At 44.0% G+C, this 26559-nt stretch overlaps 2 long non-coding RNA genes across 2 annotated transcripts in view; both read left to right on the top strand.

Moving 5' to 3' along the window:
- The first annotated feature begins 1117 nt into the window (after positions 1-1117).
- The window catches only part of LOC134759414 (uncharacterized), a 55240-nt gene continuing 29798 nt past the window's right edge, over positions 1118-26559 (top strand). Inside the window, exon 1 of the long non-coding RNA XR_010135482.1 lies at positions 1118-1244. This is a non-coding gene — a long non-coding RNA (uncharacterized LOC134759414). The remainder of the gene's footprint in view (positions 1245-26559) is intronic.
- LOC134759413 (uncharacterized) lies at positions 9024-16102 on the top strand. Its single transcript, XR_010135481.1, has 3 exons — positions 9024-9321; positions 11117-11277; positions 13370-16102. It is a non-coding gene; the product is annotated as an uncharacterized LOC134759413 (long non-coding RNA).

Genomic DNA, 26559 nt, shown 5'->3' with positions numbered 1-26559 from the left:
TATTTGAATCCTGGGTCCTTGATTACTGACTGTAATTTATTTAGATTCTATAATTCTCAGTTTCCCAGTTGAGAAAATGGAGGTAATAATAGTACCTTTCTCAGGGGTTGTTGGGAAGATTAATTAAATGCAAGAGTGCATATAAAGTAGTCAAGGAACTATAGCATAGTATATACAGACAGTGGCTCAGTATGCAGACTGTGCCAGAACACCTGGATCTGAGTCCTGCCTGTGACTTAGTAGCTCTGAGAACTTGGGCAGGTTACTTAAACTTTCTGTGCCTCAGTTTATTTATTTGTACACTGGAGATAATGTATTATCAGGATTAAATGAGGTAAGGTGTAGAATGAACTTAATACAATGCCTGGTGCATAGACAACAATAATACTTGTTGAAAGGACCGTAACATGTTACTAGGACAACCCTTGAACCAGAGTGCCTGTATAAATCCCATATCTGTCACAACCAGGTGTCGTGGGTTCAGTTCCTTAATATTTCCTCGTCTTAGTTTCCTCATCTGTAAAATAAATATAATCGTATCCACTTTGCAGGGTTGTTGTGAGGATAAAATGAGTTAATACGTACATAGCATGAAGTGCCTATAAGTGTTGGCTATTACTATTGCACCAGATTTAGTTGTCTTTCTTTTCTTTTTTCCTATTCTCTTTTCCCTTTCTCTCTCTCTTTTCTTTTCTTTCTTTCCCCCCTCTGTCTTCCCTTCCTCCCTTTCTTCCTTCCTTCCTTCCCTCTCTCTTTTTTTTTTTCTGTTCCTTGTAGAGCAGGGCTAACCCACAGGCAGTGTACCCAGAGTAGCCTAGATGTAGTTGTTTTTCTTCTATTTGCTTTTTTCCTAGTGTATTCCACCAAGGGAGGATTCTGTAACAAGCGTACCTCACAGGTCATGTAGCAGGGATGTCCTGGGAACATGAATTGAACCCAGGACTGCCTGATTTCACAGTCTGATCACTTAAACTTATCACAGACCGCTCTATCCTGTTGCAGAAAAACAGAGGAGAAAAAGCAGCTTCTGCCATGGTATAGAGAATGGCCCTGTAAGAGGGTGTGGTTCAGCCAGGAGCTGAGTCACGCATAATCTGCTCTTCCTGCATTAAAAGTTAGTATCAGGAGGAGACCTTGGAGGCACTTCTGCCAGAGACAGGGGCTGCTGGATTCTCCAGGAGGTGATGGAAGAGGAAAGCCAGGCTCTTCTGTGGGTGTCATCTGCCAGGCCCTGGCCCTAACAGGTGTGTAGCTCGGAGCCCAGACTGATGGCAGTGAGGATAGGAGGCTGCAGACATCACTCAGTGGCCTGATAATTGGATATTTCTATAACGACAAATTACAGCTGTTTCTCTTGTCATCAGTGTGGAAACATTTCAGAGGCCGTGATTTCCCAGGAGGGGCTGTGGTTGTTATCCGGTTAAGATTATGGAAATGCTGGCATAGGGGATGTGAAGCGTGGCTGAATGAAGCTGTGTTTCTGCACCACTGGCTTCTGGGTATTCGGCCCTAACGTTGAATGCAGAGAGAGGATCAGGCTTCTGTCGTAACATTATCACTGTTAATTCTGCATGAGTGTCATGTTGAGATGAGCTGGCCTTAGTTTGTTATTTGGCTTCAGCCTCTACTGTTTTTTAATTTGACCAAAAGAGGTTGTCAGATGTAAACATCAGTGGAAGGTCCAGCTTTTCTTTGCTTGGAAAATGCTGAGAATTCACAGTGAAGAGTAATCTCGGAAGCTTGTTCTCCAGCCACTGGCCTGTTACCTGAGCACTGATGTTCAAACAGGGGTAAGAAAGTTCAAAGTGTCTGCTTTTCTGCTTTGTCCTCCAGGAAGTCAAACATCTGCTGTCCTCCAAAACTTAATCCTCATTGACAGAAATTCTAGAAGATAGGCTGAAGCCGTCCTTGTCCTAGGGCTTGTTGGGGCTCCGGAGAAGAAAAAAAGCCCTTGGATAGAGGCAGTATCATGTTCATTTAACCTTTCCAAGTCTCGATTTCCTCATCTGCAAAATGGGGTTATTGTGAGGATTGGTGGATAGTGCTTGACACATGGCATGGGCTTACATGTAAGTGTTAGCTGTGAAGAATATGTGTTTCAGAGCTCTCAGGGTTTGAGCCCTTCTTGGCCTGGGAATCCCATGGAGATGGAGATGCAAACCTCTCACAGGAGCCAAATCATTCTTCTGGTCTTCTGCGTTTTTCTGGGTAGATCAGCCTTCATGACCTGTCCTGGTGTCCCTGCTTTCCCCAGACTGGCTCAGTTGCTTGCAGGGAGGACTGTCTGCCTTCAGGATCAGACCCACCCAGGTGCTGAGCTGGTTCTTACTCAGGTCATCCATTCATCCAACAGTCCCAAGCACCAGTGCCAGACACTGGGTACAGAGATGAAAAGCGTGAGGCCTTTGCCCTCAAGGAGCTCACAATCTGGTGGGAGAGATGGGCATGAAAACAGATTATAGCCCCACATTGTGAAAACTCTGAGGTGGACATAGAGACAAGAAGAGGCCCTGTGGCTGCAAGAACCAACAGCCCACCAGATGGCATGCTCCCCTGTCAACAGGGTGGAGCTGGAAGGCTCCTGGACTACACTTCCCAGCCCTCCTTGCAGCCAGGCATGACCTTGTGACTCATTCCCACCAATGGGATGTGGGTGGGAGTGAGGTTACCAGTCTGGCCAGAGATCTTAAGAAGTAGGTGTGCCTCTTCCAGTCCCTCTTACCCCTTTCATCAGCTGGATGTAGACGACCCTGAGACCCTAGGGGTTATGGAGGCAAAAGATGCATCTCTAATTTCCGCATGAGAGAAAGCTGCTTGCCAACCAGGGATGCCTACTTTAGACTATCCTGGAATGACAAACCTCTATTGCGTCAAACCACTGAAATTTAGGAACTTGTTATCTAAGATTATCCTAATGGACATAAATGTCTAATCCAACGGGTGGCTTCAGGGAAGGATTCCAGGAAGAAGTGACACCTGGGTCTTAGGTGCTAGCTGGGTCCAGGAGCTGGCAAGCAATGCATGGGGGTAGTAATAGTGTTGAGATGAGGGGTGGGTGGAGGGAGATGGGAGAAGCTGGGAGGATATTTTAGGCAAATGAACAAATGAAGCGTGGCCTATGTGTGTGTGTGAAGGGGTGGTCTGTGTGTGTGTGCACCTGTGTGTGTGGTACGGGTGACAACAGGAAAGTTAGTATTCCTGGAGTGTCAAGAGTGGGGGGGCAGGAGATAGTAAGTAAAGCCGCAGGAATGTGTAGGGGACCCTGTAGGGCCTTGTGTGCCAAGGAGTTTTAATGACTCATGTAGACAATAGGAGAAGCGCAATGGAATGGCTTAAAATGGACAATGTGATCAGATTGTGATTTATAACGACTGCTTTGCTGGAAGTGTGATGAGTGGATTAGATAAGGTGAGTCTAGAGCTAGGGAGACCAGAGGGCAGTTACGAGGTGAGCCGAAGCCTCGTCCAGGAGAGGCGCAACGGAGGCACAGCTGGGCAGTGGCTGGGCAGTGGCGGAAGGGGCAGGAAGACTGGGTGGTTGATTGGATTGGTGGGGTGCAGAGACAGCAGCATTAAAGGTGATGCCTGGGTTTGTAAAGCCATATATGATTTTTACTCATACGAGTGAATAGGAAAGGAAAAGGCAATTAAGTTTTCTGTGAAAGGAGGTGGGCATAGTGGCGTGTGCCTGTCATCCCAGCTACTCAGGAGGCTGAAGTGGGAGGATCATTTGAGCGACTCCAGCCTGGGCAACACAATGAGACCCTCATATCTAAAATAATAATAATAATAATAATTCTGTAATAGGAGAACTTGCTTTAATTTGATTTTTAAAAGCTCTCCCTGTGTAGCACATCCTAGCTGCCACTTTTCTAAGCCCTTTACATATATTAACTCATTAATTTTAACAATAAATCCTTGAGTATCGTGGGTACAATGACTCACCTCATTTTACCGATGAGGAAATTGAGTCACAAAAGGTTAAACACTTTGCCAGCTAATAAGTGGCAAAGTAAGGATTTGGAGCCAGGGAGTCTGTTTCCTGGTTCATGCTCCTGAACACCGTGCTTTGTTTCTTGTTTCACATACGGTACAGCGTCCCAGTTAGCGTCCTTCTTGAACCCAAGGGCCCATGTGGAATTTGGACACTGATGCCAGCCTGGACTGAACCTGAATATTCAGTGACCCCATCTGGACACTGAGATCTGGATTCTGGATTTTCCCATTCAAGAATCTGTTCTCCAGGCAGACTACAGGCCCGACTCCAGACCTGCACTTTCTCAGCTTCCTCCATTACCCCTTCTCAGCCCCATCCTATTGCTGAGACCCAGCATGACTTGAAGCCTGGTGTTCACAGCTGTGACACCCTTGGGGCCCCCATAGTCCCAAACACTAGGGCACTTGCCCAAAGCCACAAAGTCAGCAAGTAGTTAGGTTTGGATTCAAACTGAAGTCTGTCTCCAAAACCACATCCTTTGAACTATTCCCTGTGGCTTCCCCCATTCTCCCCAAAGGTTTACACTCAATCCTCAGGACTCCAAGATCAAGCCCAGGGCAGTTCCACTTCTCCTTGGCAATACAGATTAAGACCAAGAATGCCAAGTCTCCATCCTTGGGGATATTCTCATCCTCCAGGAATGAAGTAGAAGGGAAGCATCGCCCAGGCTGGCTGTCCAGGTAAGCCCAGCAAGCTGAGCTGCAGCCCATGGACTTTGGCTAATTTGTTATTAATTCCTTAGGAGCACAGAACAACCCTAACAAGATGCAAAAATCAATAGCTAAGGGAAAGACAAAGCAGCTTCCTGAGCACAATGTGAGGGAGGAAAGTGGTTTTTAAAAGATGTTGACAAACTATTTGCTGTGCAGACTATGAAGTGGAGAATAAATGACTTTGTTGCACTGATTCATATTTTTTTTCCCTAAGTTGAAGAGAGGAGAGTGGTAATGGGCTGGGGTAAGGGGCCTGGCTGGCCTTGCAATGCCAAGATAATTATTGTTTAGTTAGGAGTCTAATGATTTTTGTTGTTGTTTTTTTTTTTTTTCTACTTTTCAGAGGCAGAAAGAGCAATTGGTGCTGAAATGGATTTCTAAGTGATGGAGAGAGATAAACCTCTGTTAGCAGTTAGCAGTAATGGCATCGGCTAGAAAAAGAATCCTCTACAACCTGGAACCCAGGGCCTTCCTTCCTGACTCCTTTGTGCCCAGCAATGAGGAGAAAGGCTGAGCACAAGGGGAGAGTGAGCCTTGTAGAGAAGGGGTCCCCAATCCCTGGCTGCGGACTAGTAAGAGTCAGTGGTGGCCTGTTAGGAACTGGCTGCACAGCAGGAGGTGAGCAGCGGGTGAGGGAGCATTACCACCTGAGCTCTGCCTCTTGTTAGATCAGCTGTGGCATGAGATTCTCAGGAGCACAAACCTGCTGTGAACTGCGCATGCGAGGGATCTAGGTTGCGTGCTCCTTATAAGAATCTAATGCCTGATGATCTGAGGTAGAATAGTTTCATCCCCAAACCATCCCCCACCCACCTCCCATCTGTGGAAAAATTGTCTTCCACGAAAACAGTCCCTGGTGCCAAAAAGGTTGGGGACTGCTACTGCAGAGGGATGGGGTGGGGCAGGAGATCCCTGGGTGTGTGGCCTTTGTGAGGACCACACTGCAAGCCTGTGTCTAGGCTGCCAAGTTCAATGCCAAGACACATGGTAGCCATTCCTGAGACAGCACTATAGCCCCCAACTACAGGAAGAAGTTGGGCTGGTGTCACTTCCCTGAAGTTTCTTCCAGAAGCCCAACTAAGTCAAAGAGGTTGCCAGTGGCTGGGAGCCTGGGGGCAGTGGAGCAAGTTTAAATAGCGTACTGGGCCTTTTGCAATCAGTGCAGCCATCCCCCTTCATCCCTCTGGCCTCATTTCCTGTCATTATTCCCTTTCACACCCTGCTAGACACCTGACTTCCTTGCTGTTTTTCTAACATGGTGGGGATCCTCTGCCCTGAGGCTTTGCTGTATTTCCTTTGCCCTCATTTTCCTTTTCCCAGAGAATTTGATGGCTTGAAATCTCACCTCTTTCAAGTCTTCACCACTCAAACAAACCTCCTTAATGTAGCCTGCCCTAATCACCCTTCTTAAAATGCAACCTAATCCCTGTTCTACTTTTTTCTTTTTTCTATAGCACCTAGACCTTTCAGAAAAAATTAAGTTATTTGTTTATTTATTACATATTTATTATTTTTATTGCGTGTCTCCCCTCCTCTAGAATGGAAGCTCTGTTAGGGTAAGAGTTGTTGTCTGTTTTGTTCACTGATAGATTCCCACCTTTTGGAAAAGGGCTGGGACGTAAAAGGTTCTTGATAAATGTTGGCTGAATGAATTAATGAGGCAGGATCAGTCTTCAGAGGTCAAACATTCCAATGTGCTTCTTCACAGTTGGGATGACAGTGTGGGTGACAACAGGTAGGTTATCACCCCCACTCTAAATCTGTCTCCCAACTCCTGTTGTCACCCGCACTGTCTGTTACAAAACCTTGAAAACCATTTGCTCTGCAGCCTGTAAAGTGGAGAATAAATGACTTTGTTGAACTGATTCTTTTGTTTTCCCTAAGTTGAAAAGAGGAGAGAGATAATGGGCTAGGGTAAGGGGCCTGGTTGGCCTTGTAATGCCACGATAGTTATTGTTCATTTAGGAGCCTAGTGATTTAAAAAATTTTTTTATTTTATTTTTTAGAGGCACAGAGAACAATTGGGGCTGAAATGGGTTTCCAAGTGATGGAGAGAGATAGATGTCAATTAGCAGTAATGGCACACCTTCTGTTACAGTGTGGGTGACAACAGGCAGTTGGGAGACCAAGATTCAGATTGGGGGTGTGACTTGCTCAAGGAGTGCCAGAGCTGGGCCTGGATACCATGTCTTTGAACTGCAACCAGTGTTCTTTGTTCATGCTATAATTTGACAGAGGGCAGAGATAGCTTCATCTGTGTCTGCTGTATGCCCCTCACAGCTGTACCTAGGCCTCCTCATTCCCTCTTTACCTGCCTACCAGCCCAGTAAACTGCTGGTTCCCTTTCTCCTGTTCCCCCTTCTTCTCTTCACTGTCCTCCCATTCCTCTTGGTCTTCAGGTCTCAGCTTTATTATTACTGCCTCTGGGATGCTCTTCCTGATGATCCAGACTAGACCTGACCCTGTTTGCTGTTCCCAAAGCCCTCTGCATGTCCTGATCCTTACACCCAGGAAATACACTGAAATCACCTGGCTCATTGGAACAGAGGGAGTGTCCTGTTGTCTGTCTTTGCCTTGCCCGGGGCATCTGGGCATACACAGCCACTGGCCAAGAGGCTGGGATTTGGTTGGGTTGGTATCTTCAGGGATGGAGCGGGAAAGGGGTACTAGGTGCCCTGTGGTCTTCAGGATGAGCTAAGTCATGGTTCACAGGGGAGAGGTGAGGCTGTGATGCCAGTGAGTCCTTGCACAGGCGAAGTCTCCAGGGTTGGAGAATTGCAGGGGAGGGGCGTGGGTGGCAGATACTGAGTTCAGAAAGGGAGCAAGTTCATGATAAGAAAGGCTAGTTATGGGCTAAAACAGCCACTGTGGGCCGGCGGGGAGCTGGTGTAGGGGTGAGTAGCCTGCATCACTGAAAGAGAGTGAAGTGTCTACTCCACCATCCTGCAACCAGTCCAAGGCACAGGCTTCATACCCCTGCAGCTTCTGCCTCTGAGTTTTCTGGTACCTGGGCCAATCAAGTAGCTCTGTTCTCCTGTCTTCACTCCATCACATCCACACTGGGTGCTGATGTCCAGCAGTGGGAGGTTTGTGTGTGTGTATGCATGCATGTGTGTGAGATGCTTCAGAGTAGGATGAATTAAGAGAAATGTAAGCCAAGACAGGAGATGGGGCTGCTGGTATTTGATGTCCCACTTTTACCTGATAGCAAGTTGGTGTTTGTTTCTGAGCCCAGGCTCTGAGTTTTGCTTCTTCACAGCCAAGCAGGGAGAGCGATGGACTAGGAGTCAAGACGTGGGAGACCTTGTCTTGGGTCTGCCTCTCACCAAGTGATAAGGGAGTTTAAAGTGTAAAGAGAGGCTCCCACACATTAGCAAAAAGAGGTTCTCTCTCTTTCATCTTGGGGCAGGAGGAAAAGGGGGCCTGCTCCCTGAGTTTGTACCTGCTGTGTATCATGGTGGCCACTGTACACACTGACTATGCCCTTGCAATTAGTTAGTCTTACTTAAGTATCAAAAGTCACCTTTTATTCAAGAATTTGTATATACACCAAAAAGATTAGCAAAGAAGTAAGCTTATCATATTTCACTTACTCAACAGTTAACCTAGTTGTAATTGTATTTAACATCAGCCATAAACAATATGAGGCACCATTTCAGAATGGGCAGTGTGCTGACTGCCAACCCTGCCTTCCTGGGGTAGCACTGACCTCAAGACAGAAGCAACTTAATCACCATTCAGTTCCCTGCCATCTGCTTTGTCCTGATTCTGCATATTCTGCTGAATCATTTCTGCTCCCCATGTTGGCCCACAACCTGTACAGCCCCACGCTGGTCATTTCCTTGTTCAGAGTGAACACTTCACTCTCCCCAAACTCTCAGGCATTCCTGCTTTAGGGGATCAAAATTTAGTCTTCAAGTTAATGGAGTTTTCGTTCGTGTGTTTCTAGCTATTTCTAATCCTATGTGCTACTGCACAGATTGATGTAATGGAGAAAGATTGAAGGTATGATATTGTCTCATATGAAATGACGACGGCTACTATAAAACACAATGTCAGCTCAGTTCTCACTTGGGCTCCCAGAGCCAAGCCCAATAGGCCAAGCACCAGAATCGACAGTGGTCAGTTTCCAGACCTCACTTCATCTTACTGTTTTGCCAGGGTGTGATTCTGGCAAATTCCTATTCCTCCAGGGCCTGAGTGGATGGGATGGCTGATATTATGAGTCAACTTGACTGGGCCACATGGTGCTCAGATATTTGGTTAAACATTATTTCTGGGTGTGTCTGTGAGATGTTTCTGGATGAGGTTAACATTTGATTTGGAAGATTGAGTAAAGCAGATTGCCCTCCCCAGTGTGGGTGAGCCTCATGCAATCCATTGAAGGCCTAAAGAGGACAAAAGGCTGAGTAAGAAAGAATTCTTTCTCTCTCTCTGACTGTCTTTGAGCTGGGACATCAGTCTTCTGCCTTTGGACTTGGACTCAGACGGATTTATACCATTGGCTCTTCTAGTTCTCAGGCCTTTGCACTCAGACTGGAACTACACCATTGGCTCTTCTAGGTCTTTATCTTGCTGGCTACAGATCTTGGACCTCCCAGCCTCCACACTTGTGTGAGCTAATTCCTGATAGTAAATCTCTTTATTATTTATCTATATATCTGTATCTATCTACCTACTCTATTGGTACTGCTTCTCTGGAGAACCCAGACTAATACAGTAGGGCAAAGTCAATTGGGCAGGGCTGGGCAGGCAGACACTCCAATTTGTGTCTCTCCTCCTTTAGACATACAGACCAAAGGTGGGTATTGATCAGAGGGTCCTCTGATATTGATCTAGCTTGATCATTTTATTTTTTATATAATGTTTTATTCTTATGTCCTTTTATTTTATGGGCTTGGTTATTTTTGCAACCGACCTCCTGCCTGGCTCTCTGCAGTTTTTCTGGATCACAGCTGTAGTCCCCGGGAGGTCCTCTCTCCAGGGGGCGCTGGCAGGAAAAGGAGCATATGTCAGAGGGCTGGGGAAGCTGGCAGAAAACTTCTTTGTCTGTTTAATGTTTTATTAGAGTCCATGTAGCAACGTATATGGTGAGAGAATTCAGAATAAATTACTGCCTGCAATTTCCTGTTTGGCATTGATCTTGTAGAATGGAGACTCAAGATGGAAACTGCCTGGTATTATTATCCCAACTTCCATGTTGAAGGGCCCACAAATTCCTTATGAATCCTATGATGTCAGAACCACATGAAGCCTTAGAGACCAGACAGTCTAACCCCACATAATATTGATCAGGCTCAGGACCCAGAAAGGCCTGAGGTCACACGGCAAAGAGAGGTGCATAATCTTGGCTGTGATATTAGTTCAGCTTTAGCACCCTGAGGGACAGATTTTAATAGGTATGAAAGATTATTTTAAGGCAGCCAAAGTCTGTTATTACTTATTGAGGGTCTCAGAGCAATTGGCCTGCATTTTCCCTCCCTGTTGTTTCTTAATGTGTGTTTATGGCCCAGCCTTGGCTTGGCTTTTTTTTTTTTTTTTTTTGAGATGGAGTCTTGCCCTGTCACCTAGGCTGGAATGCAGTGGCGTGATCTTGGCTCACTGCAACCACCGCCTCCCGGGTTCAAGCAATTCTCCTGCCTCAGCCTCTTGAGTAGCTGGGATTACAGGCACGTGCCACCATGCCCAGCTAATTTTTTTTTTTTTTTGTATCTTTAGTAGAGACGGGGTTTTACCATGTTAGCCAGGCTGGTCTCGAACTCCTGACTTCATGATCCGCCTGCCTCAGCCTCCCAAAGTGCTGGGATTACAGGCATGAGCCACCATGCCCGGCCAGCCTTGGCATTTTGAATTCTGATTCTTTTGGCAGTCAAAGGCATCTCTGTGCTGCTGAGGGCTGTTACGGAAGCAGAAAGTGCCCAGGGCTCAGGCAACCCAATTACCCAGTGGGACCCTCAGTTTTATCCCTTGTTTTATAGGCAAGATAATCCCTGACCTGCCTCTGTCCCACAGTAATAGAGCTAATGCAAAAAAGCTCTGTAAATGGAAAGATCTCTTTTGCAACAACAAAGCCAGGACCTGATAGAATTTAATGCTGAAAGGAGAACCTTCTCTCTAAGGTGCCAACTTACCTCTTGAAACTGTCTCCCAAAATCTCACCACCCCCAGGCTCCTCATTTCTGCCAACACCCCAGCAAGAGAGAGAAATTATCCTTTAACAAGCTGGCCAAGTGAATCTCATGCTACCCTAAACTGTGTGTGCTCCAGTGTCTATACATTTCCTTTTCACTCTATTGCAAGTTCTTTGCATGTTCTATAGAGTTGTTTTAGTTATCTACTGCTGTGTAACAAATCACCCCAAAACTTAATGGCTTTAAATAACAATAATTATTTTTTCCTTCTCATAGTTTGTTTGGGACAGAAATTCTGGAGCAGCATGGCTGGGTGGTTCTGGCTCAGGGTCTCTCATGAGCTTGCCTCCAGTGTCAGCCAGGGCTGCAGTCATCTGAAGGCTTGACTGGGGCTGAGAGAGGAGGATCTACTCTCAAGGTGGATCACTCACTGGCAGGTGAGTTAGTGCTGGCTATTGGAGGGGGCCTCAGTTACTCTCCATAGGGTACCATGGATGTTTCACATCATGGCAGCTGGCTTCCTTTGGAGCAAGAGGTCTGAGGGTCCAAGGCAGAAGCTGCAAGGCCTTTTATGACCCAGTCTCATTTCTTCTGTATCGTATTGGTCACTCAGGGCTAGCTGTGATTCAGTGTGGGAGGGGATTACGTGAGGGCAAGGATACCAGGAGGCAGGGATCATAGGAGGCTGGCTACTTCTGTCTACCTCTGACTCTTGATGATTCATAGCTTTCCCATTGAACATACACTTGTCCCTTCCCAAGGCCCACAAAAGTCTCATCATATTATAGTATCAGTTTGAATTCCCAGGTCTTGTCATCTAACTGGGTCCAGGTTCAAATGAGGCTCCTTGGGTAAATTTCTCAAATATAGTACCTCCTGCACAGTTCCTCTTGATCTATAGACCCATGAAAAAAGAAATATATTATCTTTCCTCTACCTAATATACAATGGTAGGGCAGGCATAGGATAAGCATTATAGATCATCCTGTAAAAAGGAAGAAGAAAGGAAAATGGGAGGTACACAGGGGGCCTCAGCAATTCTGAAATTCTGCTGAGAATATGGGCAGTTTCTTGGTTAGAACTCAGTCCTACTGCCTGAGAATGGTTCTCTATGGCTCTTGGCTCCAATCTCTGGGCTCAGAGGCAGAAGCTGAGTCATCTTCTCTTTTCCATAAAAAACAGCCAGTGTTTGCAGCTAAGTAGTTTTCTCAGCCTGCTTTCTTATAGTGGTTTAAAGGTCCAAAGACCTATTTTCTTTTCTTTCTTTCTTTTTTTTTTTTTTGAGATGGAGTTTTGCTCTTGTTGTCCAGGCTGGAGTGTAATGGTGCGATCTCGGCTCACTGCAACCTCCACCTCCTGCAAAGACCCATTTTCATTGTATACGGTCACTGTCCCTTTTAATCCATGCAGACAATGTTTCACACAATGTAATAACCTTATAATCTATGAATAAGACTCTATAAATCCTGTTGGCATTCACTCCCTTAGTTAAAAGTCACAACCACAAGTATCAATGTGATAGGCTACTTTGCATCTTGAGTTTCCTGTAAGGCTGCTATGGGATACCACAATTAAGACTACCAGAAGCCCTATTGTTTATGGGTGAGGGACCTCTTTTTTCCCCTCTTTGAAGCACCACCTTACATATTTCTGAGGTCTTAACAAAGGGCTTTGCATTCACTCTGTTAGTTTCATCTTTAGATCATTTTTCCTGCCAGGACACTGAATTTGATCTTTGCCTGGAGGACATTTTAAAATTTCAGTATCATTTCCTATCTGGAGAATTTAGCAATAAGACATTTTTATTTTTAAACTCAGCAAGTCCTGGCCCCTTTATATTCAATGGTTCTTTCTTTAACACATCTTCTCACTTTTCACATTTTATTATAAGCAACCAGAAGCCAGGTGGCACCTTCAACACTCTGCCTGGAAATCTTCTTTGCTAGATCATCCAATTCATTAGGTACATTTTCTACTTTCCATTTTACTGTAGAAGATAGTATTGCTGAGTTTTCCCTCACTGTATACTATGGACTGAATGTTTATGTCCTCTCACATATTCATGTGGTGAAGGCCTAACCCCTAATGTGACTGTATTTGGAGACAGAGTCAGTGAGGAGGTGATAAAGGTTAAACGAGGTCACTAAGGGTGGGGCACTAATTCCATCAGGCCAGGGCCCTTAAAGAAGAGGAAGAGGGCTGGGTGCCATGGCTCACACCTGTAATCCCAGCACTTTAGGGGGCTGAGGCAGGCAGGTCACTTGAGCTCAGGAGTTCAAGACCAGCTTGGGCAACATGGTAAAACCCTGTCTCTACAAATACAAAAAATTAGCTGAGTGTGGTGGTGTGTGCCTGTGGTCCCAGCTACTCGGGAGCTGAGGTGGGAGAATCACTTGAGCTTGGGAGGTGGAGGTTGCAGTGGGACAAGATTGTGCCACCACACTCCAGCCTGGGCAACAGAGCAAGACCCTGTCTCAAAGGAAAAAAAAAAAAAAAGAGAAAGAGACATCTGAGCTCTTGGTCTTCCAGGTGAAGACAAAACAGTAAGACAGCCATCTGCAAGCCAGGAAGAGAGCCCTCACAAGGAATCAAATCAGCCAGAACCTTGATCTTGGACTTCCCAGCCTCCAGATCTGTGAAAAATAAATTTTGTTGTTTAAGCCACCCAGTTGATGGTATTTTGTTATGGCAGTTCAAGCAGACTGATAGACCATATTATAAAGATTCCCTTTCCTCTATTTTCTAATATCACCTTTCTTACTTTCCATTAAGCACTCATGGATAGCCTTCTTGCAGTGCTGGCTGTAATCCCAAAAGACACAATTCCAAGTGCTGTATATCTGAATGTTGAAATACTAAAAGATCAAAATCCATAAAGATCAAAATCTCCAAAGTCTAAAATCCTATAAATCACAATCCTGAAAGATTAAAATCTAGAATGTTGAAATCCTGAAAGCCAAATGCTGGGGGAGGAATTACTGTGTTTTTGGTTGTACACAGGATAGTTGCATCATGTTAGGTGGAACTATTACCTTGTTATTGTCTTTATTTAAGGAGATAAAAGGAGGTATGTGCAGGTGCCAAGTTGGCAAGGGGTGGAGTTGTAGACTTAATTTGAGGCATCATCTTGACTGGAATAAGGAATACCTACAAACTTGGTGAAGCATTATTTTGGGTGTGTCTGTGATGGTGTTTCCAGAGGAGATTAGTGTGTGAGTCTGGGTGGACTAGGTGGGGAAGATCTGCCCTCAATATTGGTGAGCACCATTTAATCATCTGGGGGCCCAGAAAGAACAAATGCAGAAGGTGAATTTGTCTCTCTCTGAGAGCTGGGAGAGGTTTTACTTCTGCTGCCTTGGACATCAGAACTCCAGGCTCACCAGCCTTTGAACTCCAGGACTTAACACCAGGTTTTACCCAGGTCCTGAGGCTTTTGGCCTCAGTCGGAGACTAACACAGCTGGCTGCCCTGATTCTCAATGTAAAAACATGGAAAATTCCTCAATAAATGATATGTCCTTTTTGTACATCTGCATTGTTAAAAATAAAATCTCTTGAAATCTTGGCTCTTTGGGCAACTGCATATGCAGTGGTGACCCATAATGGTTTTTGAAGGATCTCATCAAAAGATGTAAGTTGTCCATCACAGTATTTCAGATGACTGCAGTTATAAAGCTGGGTGCACACAACTACCAACTATAGTGACAGGTGTTTGTACATTTCACTTTTTGACCTAATTCTTTATGAATATGGTTAATCTGCTCATAACTGCTATACCCCTGTGACTGTCCCTAGAATACATGAGCACTTATGCTTACAAAAATATGTAGGTTATTTTTGCCTATTTTATCATATAAAGTGGCCTATGAAGTGTTCTGTCATTTTTAAACATGTTTCCCAAATAAAACCCCTCTTAAAATGTAAATGAAAGTCTTTTAAATAATTTTTAAAATTATTTTTTCTGGAATTATATTTTTGGGACTTTAATCTTTCAGGATTTTAATGTTCAGAATTATGGCATTTGAGATTGTGTCTTTCAAGATTACGGCTCCAACCCACCTCACTGAAGCCATCAGATGCCATTGTCTCTTCAAAGTCCTTCTAACTTCTGCCCTCAAAGACACTGCTCCATTTTTAGTTTTTGTTGTTGCAGCATCACCTTCCTTCTGGGTACCAATATCTATATCAGTTATCTGTTGCTGCTAACAAATCACCTCAAAACTTACTGGCTTAAAGCAATAATAATCATTTATTATCTCCCATGATTTCTATGGGTCAGGAATACAGGAGCAGCTTGGCTGAGTGGTTCTGGCTCAGGGTCTCTCATGAAGCTGCAGTCAGATGGTGTCTAGGACCACTGAAAAGGCTTCTTGACCCATGTATCCAGTTCCCAGGCTAAAAAGCCTTGAACAGCTAAGCGCTAGAATAGCCAGGGCTTCTCAGGCATCTTTATGTAGCCTCTCCATGTAATTTCTGCAGCATGGGAAGAAGGGCACCCAAGGCATGTGTTTCAAGAGACAGCCAGATAGAATTCATATGCTTTTCATGACCTGTCTCAGAAGTCACATAGCATCACATCTGCCACACTCTATTGGTGAGAATACTCACAAGCCCAGCCCAGATCAAACGGGAGGGAACATAGACTCCATCTCTTGGTGGGGGAAATGAAACATGTCATAGCGTGTGCACACACACACACACACACACACACACACACACACACACACAGCCTCATTCCTTGGTATCCATGGGGAATTGGTTCCTTCCTTAGACACCAAAATCCAAAGATGCTCAAGTCCCTGATATAAAATGATGTAGAATTTGTAGACTTTCCATATAACACACACATCCTCCCATGTACTTTAAATAATCTCTGATTACCTGTAATACCTAATATAATATAAATGTTATAGAAATAGTTGTTATTCCATATTGTTTAGGAAATAATGAAAAGAAAAGATATGTGGAACCTGTGGATATGGAGGGCTAAGTATCTATATATAGTCATTTTTGGGAAATGTAATGTGACATAAACACTCAGCACCCAGCATCTAGCAGGTCTTTGATGATTACTTGTTGCTCGTTTGTTGCTTTACTGACTTTGTGGCTTAATAATAATGAAAGTAGTAGTAAAAGTAGTAATGATAATAATAACTACAACAACCATTCATTAAGCTCTTATTACTCTGTGAAGGACTTGTTTTAAAATTTCCCTTTTGATTGAAGTGTAACTTGTTGCAATAAAGCTCACAAAACTTAAGTGTATATCTCAATGAATTTTTATGTATGTTTAAAAACATGTAACCAAAACTAGAGCCAGACATAGGACATTTGCAATACCCCATAAGGTTCCTGTACACCCCGTCACTGCCAACCTCCCTTCCTCCTCCCAGGTAAACACTTTTCTCATTTCTCTCCCCATAGACTAGTTTGCCTGTTCTTGAACTTCATATAAATGAATCATAGTATATGAACTCTTTTTGTCTGGCTCCTCTACTGTGCAAAGCACTTTATATTCATTATCTCACTTAATTCCTGCAACAACCTTATGAGATAATCAACAATTTACGTGCTGGCTATGTGCTGCCCAAGTGCATTTCGTTTTGTCTGCCCAATATTTTTAAATGTTTGAGTCTGACTACTTTTAGGATTAGAATTGAATGCAGTCTCTAGTACTTGTTATATTATAGCCAGGCAATGTTATTTACCTTATTTTCCTGGCACCTACAGGCATTGGGTTTACATACTCTAAGGGGAGCATTATTATTGTCTCTAGCACCTGAAAAAATAGTTGTTCACCAGGGGTGAACCACTTGCATAAAACCTCATATCACAGAAATGGCAGAAGTGGGATTTGAACTCAGGTCTGTCTTCCTACCGCACTCCTAAGTTAGGATCAGAAAAGACAAATTTGTTCCCAAATTCTATTGCTTTGAAGTCTGAATGCCTTTTTCTGCACACCCTCCTATGCAACTTCACGCCTCTGCTTAGCCCAGGGTAAGTGCAGGGGTTGTTGCAGCCAGCCTCACCCTGACTCCAGGCCAGCCTCCGATGCTCACCAAAACACCTCTGAACTCCCATCTGATCCTGCCAGTCCCAAATACATTCCCCATTTCTTACTTCTGTATCTTTGCTCACACTGTTTTTTCCTGCCTGGAATGCCCAACCCTACTTAGTCATCCTTCAACGCTCAACTAAAAATGCTACTTTCTACTTGTTGCTCCCACATCCCCTGGCCAAACACTTCTTTTTCTTCTCAGGACACAAAGACTCAGTTTTTGAAATCTGTACTTCAATTACCAAATGATATATCAAATTAACCCCAAGTGACTTTTAGGAATGTAACCAAAGTATCAGTCCCATAAAAGGCTATTTCATTTATTTAATCTCTGCTAAATGCATCACTACTTTTTTATTGATTCTTAAGGAAGAGAGATGAGAAGAATCTGTACTACCCCCACTCGGTTCCAAATGAACAAGCAGTCAGAAGTTTATTACTTCCAGATACCGCACTTGCTTTCTAGATATCCTATAGGGTTTCAATTCCATCACAGCAATGCTTACTGAGCAGCCCTGGGCTTGATCATATAGCTTGGGTGTCTGGGAACAAAAAGATGAGGCTGCATCTCTGGGCTAGGATGGGTTGGAGTCTGGTTGCGGGTCCCCGTGGAGACAATGGCAGGGTGGAATGGCAGCTGGTTTGGGGGTATCTGGGGATGCTATTAGAGTTCAGGGTTGTTGATTCCAGCCCTATCTCTTTTTTTCGGATCTTGGGATAGTTATTAACTTCTCTGGGCTTCAGTTTCCTTATTTGAAAAATGTATATTCCAGGTAACTTTATGAGTTTTTGGACCTCAGACAAATATAATTGGATTTTTCTTATCATCCATGCTTTGAAAATTGGCTCAGAAGTTTGAGATGTAAAATTATATTTTCTTATAGCAGTATTCAGATAATAAAAGTAATAGATGTTATCTTCTATTGGACATTTACTATGTGCCAACCCTGTGCCAGGCAGGCTTATTATATGCATTATCTCATTTATTCTCACTACGACCATGGTCATCACCACTTGACAGAGGAGGAGAAAGCTCAAAGAGGTGCTGATTTGCTTGATGTCACATGGTTGGTGAGCTACTAATTTTTTTTTTTTTGAGATAGGTTCTTACTCTTTTACCTAGGCTGGAGTGCAGTGGTGTGATCATGGCTCACTGTAGACTCAAACTCCCAGGTTCAAGGGCTCCTCCCACCTCAGCTTCCCAAGTAGCTGGGGGCTAGAGGTACACACCACCAGGCCCAGCTAATTTTTGTATTTTTTTTTTTTTTTTATAGAGACTGGGTTTCACTATGTTGCCCAGGCTGGTCTTGAACTCCTGGGCTCAAGCGATCTGCCCACCTTGGCCTCCCAAAGTGCTGGAATTAGAGGTGGGAGCCACTGCTCCCGGCCAAGTTACTGACATTTGACTGAGCAAATGATTGGTAAAATAACGGGTGTCATATCTATTTCCTGTTTCTGCTCAGCATCTCCCCCTTGCTCCTTTGCCTGTTGATAGCAAATCTAGCCTATTTGATCAAAGGCAAAGTCAATCATAGTGGCCCATGCTACTGACCTCAGGCTTGGCCCAGGAGGGTGCACATGGTATAAACTGGGCAAATTAGAGTCCTTCCTGGGATCTTTCAGATTAAAGCCTGAGGGAGAGTGCTCCTCTTGCTTGGATCATGGCTTCAGGGGAGGGGCTGTAGATGGTCATGTTGTCTCTTACAATTTAGGGAAAAGAGCAGAGGTGGAGTGAGAGAGAGAGAGAGAGAGAGAGAGAGAGTCAGTCCTGAGTAACTGTGTCCCTGGTTCAGCTCCTGTACTGGCCCCTGGAGTATACTGCAGACACTGTCCTTTGAAATTGTATGAGTCAGCTAGGGCTGCCGTAATAACAAAATATCATAGACTGGTGGCTTAAACAACAGAAATGTATTTTCTCACAATTCTGGAGACTGGAAAGCCTAAGATCTGGGTGCCAGCATGGTTGATTTCTGGTGAGGGCTCTCTTCCTGGCTTGCAGACCACTGCCTTCTCTCTGTGTGCTCACATGGTGGAGACAGAGGGCTCTGATGTCTTTTCTGCCCCATATAAGGGCACGAGCTTTCTTGGGTTAGGGTGCCAATCTCATGACTTTATTTAATCTTTACTACTTCACAGAACCCATCTCCAAATCGAGTCACGGTGGGGGTTAGGGCTTCAACATATGACTTGGGGTGGGGTGGTGGAGGACAGAAACTTCCAGTCTGTAGCGGGATGAAGGGCTATTTACTTCAAGCTGCTGGGAGCTGCTGGCAGGAAGCCCTGAGCTGCCCGTCTCCTATGGTAACACAGCTGAGGAAAGCTGCCTTGTCTAAGGTCATACCCTCCTTTATGGTGTGGGGTATACAGACTTGGCATCCCTGCCTCAACTCAGGGCAGCCGACCAACATGGGGAGATGAAAACTTGGCACCATCACCCCAGCTTCAGAACTCCCCTGGGGTAGGTGGGGCCTCTGCTGAGTGATGCAGTTTCACACCTCAAGTCCTCCCTTCCCCTAACCCTGCTTCCTTCCTTTCCACAGGCTCTCCTTAATGAGCTAACGTCCTCCACAGGAATGTTCATCTGCGGGGTTGCTTCCTGGGAACCAGCCTGTCCCAGGGTTCCTGAAGCTACTCTGCTTCTTCATCGTCCCCTTCAGTTCTCTGAGCCACTCTAGCAATATATTCTCATTTTTTGTTAAAGGTCTTTTGAGTTTAAGTTTTGTCACTTCTAAACACTTCTGAAAGATTCCTGATGACTTCAATGAGGAAACTGCTGCCTCTCTCACTCTAGCAGGGCCCACTGAAGAGGGCTAGTGGGACCTGGGAGTGAGGGGTCAGGAAGACAGTGCCATGAGTAGATGGCCTGGTGGCAGCAGTACCAGTGGGAGTCGAGCTGCTGCCCAGTACATGGGATTGAGCTGCCCAGTGCATGGGGTAGAGCTGCCCGGTGCATGGGGTAGAGCTTCCCGGTGCATGGAGTAGAGCTTCCCAGTGCTTGGGGTACAGTTTCCCAGTGCATGGGATTGAGCTGCCCAGTGCATGCGGTAGAGCTTCCCGGTGCATGGAGTAGAGCTTCCCAGTGCTTGGGGTAGAGTTTCCCAGTGCATGGGATTGAGCTGCCCAGTGCATGGGGTAGAGCTTCCCAGTATGTGGGGTAGAGCTGCCCAGTGCATGGGGTAGAGCTGGCCGGTGCATAGGGTAGAGCCTCCCAGTGCATGAGGTAGAGCTGTCCGGTGCACGGGGTAGAGCTTCCCAGTACATGGGGTTGAGCTGCCCAGTGCATGGGGTTGAGCTGCCCAGTGCACAGGGTTGAGCTGCCTAGCACGTGGAGTCTCAATTGCTAGTTTCTAGGAACAGCACTTGTCTGAAGCTCTGTGCCGCCCAGAGTCCAACCTGCCCCATCTTCTACTTCTCTCTCCTCATGCCTCACCTTGCCCCTCCCTTGGCTCTGGGATACTTCCTTGTCTTTGCCTTTCTTCTCCCTCTTTTTCAGCCTCGCATTTACCTACCCCTCACTTACATGTCAGTATTCTCCAGATTCTGCTTACAGACCTCTTCTCTTCTATTTATTCTCTCTGATTGAATTTCCCAGTGACTTCAATGCCACTTTTTGCTAATACTCCCAATTCTGTATCTCTAGCCTACATCTTCCCTAAATTCCTAAGCTATACATCTTTGCTGCTGGGAGTTTCCACCTGGAATTGAATAGTGTTGTGGGTTGTATCATTTTCCCCCAAAATATGTTGCGTTCTACCTCTCAGTACCTCAGAATGTGACTTCATTCAGAAATAGGGTCTTTACAGAAGCAATCAAGTTATAAAAAGATTATTAAGGTGCACCCTAATCCAATATGTCTGGTATTCTTATAAAAAAGGGGAAATTTGAACACAGACACAGATACACACACACAGACACACACACGCATCATAGAATATGAAAGCAGAGATTGGATGATGTGGCAGGATCCAAGGAATACCAAAAATTGTCAGCAAACCACCAGAAGCTAGGAGAGAGGTCTGGAACAGATTTCCCCTCACAGCCCTCAACCAGCCCTGACAACACTGTGATCTGGGACTTCCAGCCCCCAGAACTGAGATAACACATTTCTGTTGTTTACACCATTCAGTTTACGGTACTTTGTTACAGCACTCCTAGCAAATTAATACAGATAGCATAAGCAAATATCCAAATCTGATAGCCTATAGAAAAGTAAAATGGTACTGTTAGTTTATTGTTTGTGAAGATGCTGTTTAACCTGATAGTGGAAAAATAATTACTAATGTTTACCTGTGTGTAATGTATACATTTGTATCAGTCAGGAAAACTGCTTAAGGCGTTACATGCAGGAAGAAATTGATACAGAAAACTTGATGTTTAGAACATATTTGAAAGAGCTGGAAGACTGAAGATCAGGAAAAACTGCTGATGGCCTCAGAAAATCAAAAAGTTGCTTAAAAAACTCTCCACCAATGATTTCAGCTGCCTGAAGTACTGATGTGGGTGATTCCTAGGAGGACCTATGGAAACCACTTGTAAAATCTTCTGCCCTCCAATGTCTGAATACTAATAATGGCTTGTTCCTCTTCCACCTTCCAAATCTCATGAGAATGCTTCTTACTGGTGGAATAAAAATCAGAACCCTGCTGGCAGAGGGATCTGGGAAAATGTAGTCTTTTGGTTTCCAGCTCCTGGTGACACTAGAAGAGCTAAAAAGAGCTGGCATCGTTCTGAGTGCTAATAGTACACAGCACAAAATGCATTTGGAGGTTTTAAGGGGATAACATTTATGAATTTTCTTTGAAAAGTAAACTGTGCCATGCAAATACAAGATGTTTTATAGATGGAGAGGGTTTATAATCATAGAACATTTTAATAAAACAATTCATTATTTATGAATAAAAAATCCAGACACTGGCACACTCCAGAGCTATTGCAGGTTCAGTTCCAGACCACTGCAATAAAGTGGATATTTTGATAAAATGAGTCACACAATTTTTTTTGGTTTCCTAGTGCATATAAAAATTATGTTTACACTATACTGTAGTCTATTAAGTATGCAACAGCATTAGGTCTAAAAAGCAGTGTACGTACCTTAATTTAAAAATACCTTTTTAGCCAGGTATGGTGGTATATGCCTGTAGTTCCAGTTACTCAGGAGGCTGAGGCAGGAGGATTCCTTGAGCCCAGGAATTCCAGGCTGTAGTGAGTCATGATCATGCCACTGCACTCCAGCATGGGTGACAGAGAAAGGCTGTGTCAAACAACAACAACAAAAACACCTCTTCCCCCCAAAAAACTACAAAAAACCTCCCCCAAAATACAAACAAATGAAAAACTTTTTTGCCAAAACATGCTGTCACCTGAGCCTCCCAGTTAGTTTCTGTCTTTTTGCTGATGGTGGAGGTGTCTTGACTTGATGCTGATGTCTGTTGACTAATCAGGGTGGTGGTTGCTGAAAGCTGGGGTAACTGTGGCAATTTCTTGAACTAAAACAACACTGAAAGATTTCTCTGTAGCATGTGATGCTGTTTGATAGCATTTTACCCACAGTAGAACTTCTTTCAAAATTGGAGTCAATTCTCCCAAACCCTGTTGCTGCTTTATCAACTAAGCTTATGTAATATTCTAAATCTCTTTTTGTCATTTCAACAATGTTCACCAGGAGTAACTTCCATCTCAAAAGACCTCTTTCTTTGCTCATCCACAGGGAGCAACTAGTTATCCATTCAAGTTTTATTATGAGATTGCAGCAATTTGGTCACATCTACAGGCTCCACTTCCAATTCTAGTTCTTTTGCTCTTTCTACTCCTGCGTGGTTCCTTCCTCCACTGAAGTCTTGAATGCCACAGAGTCATCCCTGAAGGTTGGAATCAGCTCCTTCCAAACTCTTAGTAATGTTGATATTTTGCCTTCCTCCCATGAATCATAAATGTTCTTAATGGCATCTAGAATGGTGAATCCTTTCCAGAAGGTTTTCCATTGACTTTGCCCAGCTCCATGAGAGAAATCACTATGTATGGCAGCTATAGCCTTATGAAATGTGTTTCTTAAATTATAAGACTTGAAAGTCAAAATTACTCCTTGAGGCTGGGTGCAGTGGCTCACGCCTGTAATCCCAGCACTTTGGGAGCCTGAGGCAGGTGAATCACCTGAGATCAGGAGTTTGAGATCAGCCTGGCCAATGTGGTGAAACCCCATCTCTACTAAAAATACAAAAAAATTAGCTGGGCATGGTGGCAGACGTGGAGGTTGCAGTGAGCCGAAATCACGCCATTGCACTCCAGCCTGGGCAAGAAGAGCAAAACTCCATCTCAAAAAAAAAAAAAAAACAAAAAAAAAACTCCTTGATCCATGGGCTGCAGAATGAATGTGCTAGCAGGCATGAAAATAACGTTCATCTTTTTCTTTTTGTACGTCTCCCTCAGAGCTCTTGGGTAGTCAGTTGTATTGTCAATGAGCAGGAATATTTTCAAAGGAATCTTTTCTTCTGTGTTGTAGGTCTCAACAGTGGGCTTAAAATATTCAGTAAATCATGCCATAAATAGATGTGCTGTCATCAGGCTCTGTTTTTCCATTTATAGAGCACAGGCAGAGTAGATTCAGCATAATTTTTTTTCATCAATGGTTTCTTTTTTCTTTTTTTTATTGACACATGATACTTGTACATATTTACAGGATACAGAGTGATATTTTGATACATGCATACAATGTGTAATGACCAAATCAGGGTAATTAGCATATCGACCATCTCAAACATTTATCATTTCTTTGTGTTGTTCAAAATCCTCTCTTCTAGCTTTTGAACATATACGCTAAATTATTGTTAACCATATTTATGCTACAGTGCTATAGACACTAGAACTCCTCCTATCTAGCTGTAATTTCATATCCATTAACCAACCTCTCTCTATATCCTCCCTTCCTCCCTGTTCTTCCCAGCCTCTAATAAACAGAGTTCTACTTTTTACATCTATGAGGATTTAGCATAATTCCTAAGGGCACTACGATTTTCAGAATGGTAAATGAGCTTTGGCTTCAACTTAAAGTTAACAGCTGCATTAGTCCCTAATAAGAGAGTTGGCCTGTGCTTTGAAGCTTTGAAGCCGGGCATTGACTGTCTGTAGCCATGAAAGTCCTAGATGGCACCTTTTCCCATCTGTTGCATCTACACTGAAAATCTGTTGTTTAGCTAGATCTTCTGGATAACTTGCTTCACCTTCGCCATCAGCACTTGCCGCTTCACTTTGTACTTTCATGTTATGGAGATGGCCTCTTTCCTTAAACCTCAAGAGCCATGTGAAGCTAGCTCTGCTAGCTTCAAACTTTTTTTCTGTAGCTTCCTCACTTCTCTCAGCCTTCATAGAATTGAAGAGAGTTAGGGCTTTGCTCTGGATTTGGCCTTGGCTTAAGGGTATGTTGTGGCTAGTTTGATTTTCTATCCAGACCACTCAAACTTTTCTATATCAGCAATAAGGCTTTCTCATCATTTGTGTGTTTACTGGAGTAGTGCTTTCAATTTCCTTTAACAATATATCCTTTGTATTTACAACTTGGCTACTTGTTTGACAGAAGAGGCCCAGCTTTCAGCCTATATCAGATTTCAACATGCCTTCCTCACTAAGCTTAATCATTTCTAGCTTTTGATTTAAAGTGAGAGATATGCAACTCTTCTTTTCATTTGAACACATAGAGTCCATTGTAGGATACTAATTGGCCTGATATCAATATTGTTGTGTTTTAGGGAATAGGAAGGACCAAGGAGAGGGAGAGAGACAAGAAAACAATTGGTTAGTGGAGGAGTCAGAACCCACATGACATTTACCAATTAAATTCATCATCTCATATGGGCATGGTTCATAGTGTCCCCAAACAATTACAAAAACATCAAAGATCACTGATCACAGATCATCATAACAGACATAATCATAATGAAAATATTTGAAATATTACAAGAATTACCCAAATGTGGCACAGAGACATGAAGTGAACACATGCTGTTGGAGAAATGGCACCAATAGACTTGCCACAGACCTTTGATTTGTAAAAACACAATATATGCCAAGTACATGAAAGCAAAGCCCAATAAAATAAAGTATGCTTATAATTGACACTAAACTATTTTTGTGTTCATTTTCTGAATAATTATTTCAAAACTCTGGTTTTAAGTGAGTGAATATGTTTATGCACATCTGTCAATGAGTCCCCATTTGTCCTGTGATGAGTTTGTATGAGCAATTTTATGCCTTCTCTGTGTTTGTATGTGATTCTATGGGTGAGGAGGCCTCTGTCTGTGTGTAACCTAAGCATGTAAACCTGGGCTTAGGCTGGGGAGTGTGCTCAAAAATCGATTCTATTAGCAAATCTGTCCTAGCTATTCCTGCAGCACCTTCAGCATCCAGACCAGACCCCTTCACCTCCCTCCTGCTTCCTCTTGTTCTCTTTCTCCTACATCCAGTTCTATATCCTAAACATCTACGTCCTTCTAGAATGACCTCTGTATCCACTGCCTCTCCCCTCGTGCAGGCTTCATCATCTCTCTTCTGGGTGATTGCAACAGTCTCTTCCCTATCACTTTTCCTCTCACCTCCAAACCTGCTCTTTTATTTTTGAGAAAAGTCATCTTTCCTGTGTAGAAACTGAATGCCTATTTTATTAATTGCCATTGCTCACTGGATGTAGAAATTAGTTCAGAAGCCAAATGGCTTCAACTAGAACCCCCATTATTACATTACTGCAGTGAACAGAAAGTTGCAATTCAAGCCTCATTATTAGATTAGCTGCCAATTTAGGAGGGTCATGCCAACATGATTTGAGTCTTGACAAAGCGATTTGAGCCTTATTTGCAGGAGGTGAGGCATCAAGACTTCAAATCTGGTCTTGTCCCTGTTCACTATCCTGGTGGTAGCCCCTACGGGAAGGCACTGGATGGCAAGGTGGCCCTTCAGTTGCTGGTACTGAGCCAGGCTCCATAGGAGGACAGGCCTCCTGATTAGAGAATTTTTTTTCTGCTTTGGACTGGTCTTGACTTTTTTGGCTTTGTGACTGTATCTGGAGACGGCCTTACAGAAAATGAATTCATCCTCCCAGAGCTGGAGGAAGTTATCATGTTTTTGAGGCAGCTTCTAAATCATTCCAAATCACCAGAAAAGCAATTATGTCCCACCACTTCTGCAAAGGTCTTGCTTCTTCCTTCCTTCCTTCCCTTTCCACCATTCCCTTAACTGTGAATTACCTCCATGAGGTCAATCTGTCTGGTGTGATCTTCACTGTATCTCTGGTACAGAGAGCCTGGTACAGAACTGACATTCAGTAGATTTTGTCACGGTATGAATATGCCAGGCACTGTGCTGATATTGTGATAAAAGGTGAATCAGACACAGATCATGCCCTTGAGGAGGACAGAGACAAGGAAACAAACAATTAAAATGCAGCAGGGTAAGGGCAATGTGAGAGACGAACACAGCGCAGTAAGGGAGCTGAGAGGAGTGGAATAAGACTCTCCTGCAGTCAGCAATTATTTCTTGGAAGAGGAGACAACCAAACTGAGTCTTAAAGCTTGCAGGAGTTTTCTAGGTAGAAACATGGGGAAGGGAGAGAGAATTCTAGGTAGAGAGACTAGCTTGGGCAAAGGCATGCAAGAGGCGGGAAGTACCATGATATG

The sequence above is a fragment of the Pongo abelii genome, chromosome 9, assembly GCF_028885655.2.
Source record: "Pongo abelii isolate AG06213 chromosome 9, NHGRI_mPonAbe1-v2.0_pri, whole genome shotgun sequence".
In the NCBI taxonomy this organism is placed as follows: Eukaryota; Metazoa; Chordata; class Mammalia; order Primates; family Hominidae; genus Pongo; species Pongo abelii.
The sequence above is the reverse complement of the archived record's forward strand: the minus strand, read 5'-3'. Positions and strand labels throughout refer to the sequence as shown.